Source organism: Sus scrofa, chromosome 7 (genome assembly GCF_000003025.6).
Source record: "Sus scrofa isolate TJ Tabasco breed Duroc chromosome 7, Sscrofa11.1, whole genome shotgun sequence".
In the NCBI taxonomy this organism is placed as follows: Eukaryota; Metazoa; Chordata; class Mammalia; order Artiodactyla; family Suidae; genus Sus; species Sus scrofa.
The window spans coordinates 94,268,539-94,276,044 of NC_010449.5; positions in this window are offsets into that span (position 1 = coordinate 94,268,539).

Here is a 7,506-nt window from a genome sequence, read left to right on the forward strand (position 1 = left end):
CTAAGAGAAAATAATCGAACAAAAAAATGCTCAATACATAGTGTTTTCCCTCCTCTCTTGGCCATAGAGGTTGATTTTTCCTTTACTGGAATATTCTGAAAGTAAAAATAATAATTCCACCAGGTACCACTTAAAGAAGGAGAAATCTCTGACATTCAACCAAAGTTTTTTTGTTACGATGGAACAAGCTGGAATTGCCTCTGTCACCCTCTCACTAGCTCATTTGGTTATTCAGGCCTCTATACAGTTTCTCCTTCTAGAATTGTGGCATAGTCTGGCCTCTGAGATCTAAAGCCTTGTCAGGAATGAACCAGAATCTAGACCTTTGCTGGGAAGGCCACACATCAGCCCAGGGCATGATCTGGCAGTTCACCCAGTTTCTTTCTTCCCTATTTTTTTTTTTTTTTTTGTCTTTTTCTAGGGCCATACTTGCAGCATATGGAGGTTCCCAGGCTAGGGGTCTAATCAGAGCTGTAGCTGCTGGCCTACGCCAGGGCCACAGCAATGTGGGATCTGAGCCACATCTGCAGCCTACAACACAGCTCACAGCAACGCCGGATCCTTAACCCACTGAGCGAGGCCAGGGATCAAACCCACAACCTCCTTGTTCCTAGTTGGATTTTTTAACCACTGAGCCACGATAGGAACTGCTCTTTTTTTTTTTTTTTTCAATTTTTTTTTTTTTTAATATAATACTCAATGGAGAAAAGCTGAAAGCCTTCCCACTAAAATCTGGAACCAGACAAGGATACCCACTCTCACCACTCTTATTCAACATAGTACTGGGAGTCCTAGTCACAGCAATCAGACAAACAAAAGAAATAAAAGGCATCCAAATATGGGAAGGGAAGAGGTAAAACTGTCACTGTATGCAGATGACATGATACTATACATAGAAAAACCTAAGAACTCAACCCAAAATCTGCTTGAACTGATCAACAAATTCAGCAAAGTAGCAGGATTAACATTCAAAAATCAGTTGCATTTCTATATACAAACAATGAAATATTAGAAAAGGAATACAAAAATACAGTACCTTGTAAAATTGCACTCCACCCATTTTCTCTGTGTGGTTTGTTTTTGTTTTTCTTGCCCTCACCCTCCAACCCCTTGGCTTGTCTGAGTTATAAGGCCCTGTGGTTGCTCCTCCTCTAAAGGAGGAGCCAGCAAGAAGACAGGAGCAAAAGAAGAGTTAGGGTCAATTACAGGCAGCTGGAGGGCTCTACAATTGGTTGGTGATTTTACACATCTGCAAGTAAATTAGACCAATGAGAATGGAGGATAGAAGTATGAGGAGTGGGAACTTAAGGATGCAATGGGGTTTTTGGTATGGACCAAGGAATAAGGGTCCAGACAGTTTCCTAGCATCTGCTGAAACATCTCCCCATTGTCTCATCTCGCCATTGCCTCTTGTGTTGGGAATAAGGAACACTTGACTAGGAAGGGCCTATTTATAAGAACAAAGAGCAAGACAAATGTGTGAGCACAGACATTCAGAAGGAAAATTCGGAGCTTTTATATTGTCAAGTGTGAGATAAGAGTATGATAAGTGTTTGAACCAAATCCTAACCAGTAGAGCACCTTGCTTGAAAATCAAAAGATTCCCATCCACAGAACATTCGGGCAGTGACCTGGAAAAGAGTTAGCTTATTCTAGGATCAGCCAGGTTGAAATTTTTTAAAGCAATCTCTAGCTATTCAGAGAGGCTGATCATTAGTTATTAGTCTCCATGTTTCTGTCCCCTGTTGGACACAAGTTCTTCAAGGGCAAAGCCCAGGTGTCTCCCTCCCTTTGGCATCCTGGTGACAGACATGAATAATGTGGGCACTCCACTGGCCTTTCAGCAACAATAGCCAGGGGGGAAAGGTCACAGTAGAGTTCAAGGGCAAGAAAAAGAAGTTGAGCAGCTAGAACTACTTCGACATCACCAGCTTCTCTACCAGGCTTCAGGCAAGGGAAGGCCTAGGCCCTGAAGTTTCCCTAATGAAAATGTAACCTTCCCGCAGCCTCTACTGCTCTTATGTTGCCTTTCACCCACCTCATGGTTGCCTAAGCACTACAGCTTTTCCCACTCAAAGCAAAAATTCCTAAGTGAGCTGTGATTCTGACCATTTTGGCCACTGAGTCTCAGTTGGGAAAAACCAACTATATGGTGTGTGACTTCTTTTACAATAACCTTGTGCAGAGTAACCAGCAAACCAGTGTCACTTGTTCAAGGATCTTTGGGGAAACACAGCCTTTTCTTTTTTTGGCTGTGCCCGTGGCACGCCGAAATTCCTGGGCTAGAGATTGAATCCATGCCACAGCAGTCGTTAGAGCCACAGCAAGAATAATGCTGGATTCTTTGGCGGGGACGGGTGGGGCTGGGGCATGTCTGAGCATGTGGAAATTCCCAGGCCAGGGATCAAACACGTGCCACAGCTACAACCCAAGCTACAGCAGTGATAACATTGGATACTTAACCCTCTGATCTGCAAGGGAACTTCTAGGAAACGGAGTCTTCAGAGTGATCCTGACCAGTTCAGGAAGATCAGAGGGAGAATTGTGGCTTTCCCAGCATTGGCTCGAAGTAGTAGCTCCCAGGCTGGCTTCAAGACAGTGGGCAGGCTCTGTGTGGCCACAAAACAGAGCGTGTCCCTGTCCAAAGCTAGGAGAGCCCCCATTGTTTCTCTATAGCCCCTTTTACTAGGCAGAGGACCCCAGACAGAAACAGGGAGGGAAGGGTGACCTGGGGACACCCAAGAAATGATGGGTCGCTTCTTCATGGCTTCATGCCTTGTCATGCATATAGCCCTGGAGCTGATGGAGAAGGTTCATTTGCTTTTTGAAAGACAACTCAGAGGAAACATGAGAATAAAGACAACTGGAAGCAGGAAGACTAAGCTCTGCAGGCATCGCTTCCCTGCCCCCCTTGCTGCTGACTCACTCCTTCTTGCCTCAGAGACGAGCATCTCCCTCCTGCCAAATGAGGCCTGTTGACAGAAGGGCAATGAGCTTTCCAAGCCTTCGCTTGGAAGTCTAGCTTGAAGGCATCCTCTCTGTCATCAGGCCATTTTGGAAAAATGTAATGCACCTAGCTTTCCTGATTTGTAGGAGGCTAATCCTAAAAGGATGAGCACTCTGAAGAAGCCAGAGAAGTAAATATCTCCGATAACCAAATGCTTTCATTGCATAAACTTCACAGGCCTTTAGAACTTAAAAGGAGCTCATCTCATTGAACCCTTTACAAAGAGAACGAGGCCCAGGGTGACAGGGCTAAGACTCCAATCCATTTTTGGAGTCGAGCTCCATCCTGCTTTTTTTTTTTTTTAAGGGCCGCACCTGCGGCATATGAAAGTTCCCAGGCTCCCAGGTCTAATTGGAGCTATAGCTGCCAGCCTACGCCAGAGCCACAGCAACGCCAGATCCAAGTCATGTCTGCAACCTACACCACAGTTCACAGCCACGCCAATTCTACAGGAAGGAGAGAAGGGGAGCACCATTGGGGTGTGCAGGGAGGAGGCGTCATGGGGTAAGTTGATGTGTTTACTAAGACTCAGATCTCTAGGGAGCGGGTGGAACCATCTCCTTCCATCCACAGGACCAGCTCAGCAGATGGCCAGGGTGAGGAGGGGAGAGGTCAGGAAAGGAGGGGACAGCTTGGTCTTTGGATCGAGGATTTTTGTCCAGGAGGCCTCCAGGCCCAGCTTCCCCATTAAGAGAGCTGCATTCAGAGTGCCCTACATATGCAATCCAGCCAGGTGAAGGCCCAAAGAAAAGTGGGCCAAAGGCTTCTCTGGGCAGATCTATTAGAGGCAGTTGCTCCCTCGGAGCCACTTGAAGTTTGCAGCTCCTGGAGCTCCGTTTATTGACTCTGTTTATTTCTCTAATTTGTCAAGTACTGTCTGCAAGCTTGAGCTTGCTTCCTAAGTGCTCAGCTTCTATCCCGCCTCCCAGGCTTCTCCAATTTGATTAGCAAACTCCGCACTCCATCTTTTGAGTCATTAATGAAAACACTGATGAATATTGGGCATAAGTCAGATCCCTGGGAGGCTGCTCCTCAGCTGCCGTGTCTTCTTGCCTGGCTCATAACCGGGCAGGGACGGTCCCACTTTTCAGACAGGCTTTGCCCATTGCTTAGAGTTTGGGGCTCCTCTCTTTGCTCAATCATGTATTCGGTTACTCATTCATTCATGGTCATAGGGCTAGAGACGTCTCACAATTTCTGGAAAATGCAAATCTGTGGAAAATGCTGAACAAATACGAGTTATTGCTATGAGGTGAGGGGGGACACAAAGATGCGGAGGACAGACCCCAGCCCTCAATAATAAGAATGGGAATAAGACTAAGAGCTGCCACTTACTGGTGCTGGGCTAAGTATTACACAGGTGTTATCGAGCCTGTGCTGGACGTTATCTATCCTAGGGAAGCAGTTGTTGGTAACGAATAAGAGTAAAGATTATGGAGTTCCCATTTGGCGCAGCAGAAACGAGTCTGACTAGGAACCATGAGGTTGCGGATTCGATCCCTAGCCTCACTCAGTGGGTTCCAGATCCGATGTTGCCGTGAGCTGTGGTGTAGGTCGCAGACAGGGCTCAGATCCCACGTTGCTGTGGCTCTGGCATAGGCTGGCGGCTACTGCTCCGATTAGACCCCTAGCCTGGGAACCTCCATATGCCGCAGGTGCGGCCCTAAAGGGACAAAAGGCAAAAAATTAAAAAAAATAAAAATAAAAAAAGAGTAAAGATTCTAATCTTGTAATAGCCCATAATGGAAAAGAATCTGAAAAATAATGAGTGTGTGTGTGTGTGTGTGTAACTGAATCACTGTGCTGTACACCTGAAACTAACACAATATTGTCAATCGCCTATACTTCAATTTTAAAAAATGAAAATAATGAAAGAGCAGGGATTCTGAAGTCAAAATTTTTATTCTGGCTCTTCCACTTACTGGCTTAAACCTTCTTAATCTTAGATTCTCCTTCTGTAAACTTACTAAAGAGGGTTGTTATAAGGATTTAAATTATTAAATAAGGTAAGAGAGAACAGGCGTTTGGAGCACAGCTGAGCACATAATAATTTGATGCCAAATCCCCATTTGCTTTATTATTATAACCTAGAAAGGAAGAAAACATGCATCAATAACTATTCAGCACGATGGAAAACCTAACGAGGCTGTTAATGCACAATTTGCATGACACACAATCGAGACTCGATCACCAAGGGATGATGAGGGTGGTGATGTCAGCGGCCCACTGAAGTTTTAGAAGAAAGGGTTCTAGGGCGTCAGAGGAAAGGGAGACCTTTGCTGGCTGGTAGCGGGGATGGGGGGCGGGGGGGGGGCGATAATCAGATACTTCCACGGAGATTGCAGCATCTGAGGACAGTTTAGCAGATGAATAGGAGTTGGACACAACGAGAAAAGAGAAAATGGTTCCTGTGTAAAGGAAACTGGATGAACCGAGGCAAGACGAGGAGGGATGTTTAGGGTGTGTTAGGGTGTGGAACTCCTTGTTCAATGGAACTCAACTCAAGGAGTCCCATTCAGATAGCATGGGGTACTTGAAAGGAAATCCTTGCAAATGAGCTAGAAAGGAAAATAAAAAAACCACATCAGTGTTAAAGAAATGAAGCCTTGGCCAAAAAACCAGACAAAGCAGAGATTCTCACATTCCAAGAGTCTCCTGGAACTCACCCTGGGAAAGAAACCATAGTAGGGATTGGGGGACGAGGAATGGGATTTCTTTAATACTCAGGCAAGAGTAGTTTCCAGAACTGCTGCACAACAGGGCTTAAGTTTGAGGTGGGGGCTGGGCAGAGCTGACATTCAGCCAACATATGTGCATAAATACGGGTTGTTAAAATATTCATGGGCTTCAAACTTTGAGGACCTCAGTCTAAGTGAAATCAGCCGGTCACAACAGGACAAATACTGCACGATTCCACTCCTATGAAGTATTTAAAGTCATGAAAATCATGGACATAGAAAATGGAAAGATGGTTGCCAAGGGCTGAGGGGTGGCGGGGGGTGGAGGGGGTGGTTAGGGGGCCGAATTTGTGTTAGGTGGGTATTGAGTTTCAGTTTCGCAAGATGAAAATATTCGAGAGATCTGTTGCACAACAATGTAAATACACTTAACACTACTGAACTGCCTTTTAAAGATGGTTAAGGTGGTAAATTTAACATTATGTGGTTTTGACAATAAAGAAAAAAAATTGACGACCCTGAATACATTAATGTGTTTTCCTTTCAGATACTAAATGGCACTGCCCTGAGCCACCCAGGGCCCCTTCCCCTGGACACTTGGACCTCCCTGACATCCTGCTATAAAAGGATTCATATCTGGCACTATTTTGAAAATCACCCCTGGGGCTAGGGGACTTGGCTTAAAGATGCTTGGGGCTGCATTTTTCTTCAGATGGAAAAACACAACAATTATATCAGTGTATGGGGGAGGCAGGCAAAGAGTGCAGGGTCCCTGGCGAAGAGTGTTGAGAGCAAACAGACCCAACCACTGAGATCTGGCCTCGAATATTCTTCAGGCAGAATCCCTGCAAGAGAGAAAGCATTGCCTGGAACCCTCTTTCTGCTGAGTCACTGGGGCAGCAGCCCTGCCCAGCCATGCCACTGTATTCTTTGGGAGTCTTGGTACAGACCCTGAGAAGTTTCCTTCTTGAGCCCAGCATAACCACAAGGACCATATGAGGACACTGGGTTTTCTACTCTGCTGGGCACACACCTGACTGTTCACCTGGTAGGCATCTAGTTTTGCCTTTGCTCCCAGCATCAGATACCCCTGACCCCTCCATTAGCTTGGCAATGCTGCGGAAGGTGCCAGAAAAAAACAGTCCTAAAGATTTGGTTCTTGGAAGATTTGGCTCAGTCATTTCTCCTTCTACAGAACCAGTGGAGAGCTGGATCTGTGGGTGCATCGTGGCTCCTTACCCAGCTCCCAGTTCATCATTTCCCAGGCAGGTCAGGAGGGCAGGGGAGGTGGAAACTCAAGGCCTGCTCTGGCCTCTGCTGCAACCTTCCTCCTCCTGCCCCAAGCAATGCCTCTCTCAGGCCTGCTTTTCTTTCTTTCTTTTCTTTTTTTTTTTGGTCTTTGTGTCTTTTCTAGGGCCCCACCCACGGCATGTGGAGGTTCCCAGGCTAGGGGGTCGAATTGGAGCTGTAGCCACCGGCCTACGCCACAGTCACAGCAACATGGGATCTGAGCTGCATCTGTGATCTATACCACAGCTCACGGCAACACCAGATCCTTAACCCACTGGGCAAGGCCAGGAATCCAACCTGCAGCCTCACGGTTCCTGGTTGGATTCGTTAACCACTGAGCTATGACGGGAACTCCTCAGGCCTGTTTTTCAATCTGACTTCTCTACTTCCCACAGTCGCCTCCTGCCAACCCCCAGCCCTTCAACCTTAAAGAGAACCACAAACAGGGAGGAAGGGATCCTGAGATTGTTCCTGACCAGACTAGGGCCTCAGATGTGAGTGGTGCTCCAGGGTGGGCGGCGCCTCCAAGCC